Below are 2,971 nucleotides of genomic sequence, written 5' to 3' on the forward strand. Positions count from 1 at the left end.
CAGTTTCCACTAACATAATTCCATCACTTGGTAGAAACTAAAACTTCTTTCTCACCTGGCAGCAACTGAGAGACTTTTCATACTCGGCAACAACATGAAAAACAAGAAAACTATAGATTTATTCTAGGCTCAAACCAATATATTGCATGTTAATGTTGGAATTATTTAGAACACTTGAGAGGGGGGTGAATCAGTTATCCAAGGTCAAGATGTACAAATGAAACTTTTTAATGTTTGGTAGACCCATATCCATAAGACCTTATTTGGCATGCATCCATTAGATCATACAACACTTAAAATTTGTAGGTTACCATCCTAGATCAAAACAACATTGTAGAAATGTAAACATGAAACATAATAGATTCAATAACACATTTGACACAAGGATTTTATGTGGAAACCCAATTTGGAAAAAACCACTAGTAACATGTTGCTAATTCTCACTCTTCTAAAGTAATGCCCTATGAAAGGATAACCCTATTAAAGGTTACAATACACACTGTTAAATGTTACCTAGTTAGAGGATTTCAATCACCCTATTAGGAGTGAGCCTTGTTAGAGGACTATAGATCATTCACTTGGATGTCACCTAGTTAAAGGATTTACAAATTATTGTTAGGTCAACCTTAATCCAAAGGATTTACCCTATATTGATACAATGATTAGAAATTAATAGGAAGGTTTGATCTGATAACAAATTACAACTCACTGCAAATTAGAGATCTTTATTTCAGTCCTCAACTATGCTTGGCTTTCACACACTTCAGCATTGATAGCTTGTTCACCCTTTAAGCATTCATACTCTTAAGCCTTCTTTCTTTGCATGCCAATTATAGTCTCTTCTATTTAGCCACTAAATGAAGCAATACCCTAGACTCCTTGTCTTCCTTAGGTTTTTGCACATGACAACCTTTGCTTCTAACCACCTGTTTCTGTAAATAGAGATTTAAGATATTTTGTTGCTTAACCATAATGATCTATTTTAGGGTTAGGTAGGATTAGGTAGGATACAATGAATCTACCCACTTTTCCATTAGCTCCTCTAGAAACTTATTGTATAATCTTCCTTGAATTTGCCTCACAATAGTTTACCTTGTATTCTACGCCACCAAATCATCATAGTTATCTTCCACACACTTCACACAATTCAAGAAAACAAAATAATCAGCTCAAATTTATCAAATCTATGATTTAACATGAATATTGGCACTCGACATCAACTAACCTCTAATGCTTAGCACACATAGTGTTGCAAAACATCCACTAGCAATTCACTCGACACACACTAAAGTTTACTAATGCTCGACACCAAATAAACTTTACTCAGCTTACACTATGTTCACTCAACATACACTAAATCTTCACTTTTCTTAGATCCAACTAATTTTATTATCAGCTTGCACTAACTTTTCTCAGCACCTACTATAGACTTGGTCAAGCTTGGAAACCACAATTCTTCTTACTTGTTCTTCTAGACTTAATTAGTGTATCCAACCTTTGCAGCCTCAAGTATATAAACAATACATTATTTCATCACTATCTTAACTTATCTTTGTACTCCTTTTTCATTCCATAACTCAACCCTTCCTCTAGGTGTTCTTGTTATCTCATTTGATCAAATCCTCTTCATCAATCAAACAAATGATAGTACTCCAATCAACTAAGTAGTTTTCTTACCAGCAAGTAGTAGGTTTGAAATTAGTGAGAAAACAATGATTGAAACACATCCTCATACTTGTATCAATATTTTCTCAAAAATTATTTCATGCATATATAATCTTCATATCTTAGTTTCTTAGAACTGATGTATGAGATATCAGTCCCACAACTACCTTTTTATTGCTTAGTTGGGGGTGATATGATCACTTGATCTATTGGATGAAGTGACCTCATCTACACTTGATGTGTTGCAATATTATTTCTTCTTCCATGTTTTGCTAATCTGCACCTATACCTCTTCAACATTAACTTTCACTTTTCTTTTGTTGGATCTGTTACTCAACACAGGTGACCTTGTTGGCCATTTTATGCTGGTGTGACCAGTCTTTAAACAACTAAAGCATGTAGTTATACTTAACCATCTATTGTAGTTGCCTCTGAAATGTGTTCTAATGAAATTCTCAGGAACATGTCCATATTCTTGACAATAGTGAAAACTGTATCTTGTATTGTAATCCCAATCATATTAATTTTCATTATGGTTTACCTTGACTTACTTATTTGATGACCATTTGGACTTGGACCTACATTCATATGCCTTATGTCCATATTTCTAATAGTTGTGACAATACCCTTCAAATATTTGTGTGTCCATGGTCTTGGTCCTGCATTCATGTGCCTAATGTCCTTGCTTGTTGCACTTATGCAAATAACCCTTGAATTGTTTCTTAGGGTTCTAATTTGTGTTGTTTCTCTTTCAAACATTTGTTGTATGACCTAATTTACCACAATTATGATAAGTGGGTTTGTAGTTCTTACCTTTGTTCACCACTTTTAGACAATTCTCCCTTTTTAGTAGATTTGTATCCCAATCCAGTAGTTTCATTATTAGGTCTTGGTGACTTCATCAATTTCTCAAAATACTTTATGGCTGTTCTAGGCTTGTTGAAACTTTCAAAAAATTCCCTTTCTTCTCTTAGTTCATTCCTCAATTGTTCATTATGTAACTTCAAGGTTGTGATATCAATGTATTTTCCATTCAATTAATGATTTGCAATCATTAAATGATTCATTGTATCCAGCTACATGTTAGCAAGCTTTTGCACATCTAATGTCTTCTCTTCTAGTCTGATAGTTAGTGTTCTTTTGTCATCTTGAATCATGACTTTTTCTTCCTTAGATTTTTTTTTTTTTTTTTTCTTAATCACCTCACATATCAATATTAATTAGACTTCTTGTTTTATCTTAAGATTTCTAACCACTTTAGTTAGGGCACCACTCTTTTCCATCAAATCTGCAATTGGTGCATCAA

This window comes from Cupressus sempervirens, chromosome 4, assembly GCF_028749045.1.
Source record: "Cupressus sempervirens isolate cs-2001-9-10 chromosome 4, ASM2874904v1, whole genome shotgun sequence".
Taxonomy (NCBI): Eukaryota; Viridiplantae; Streptophyta; class Pinopsida; order Cupressales; family Cupressaceae; genus Cupressus; species Cupressus sempervirens.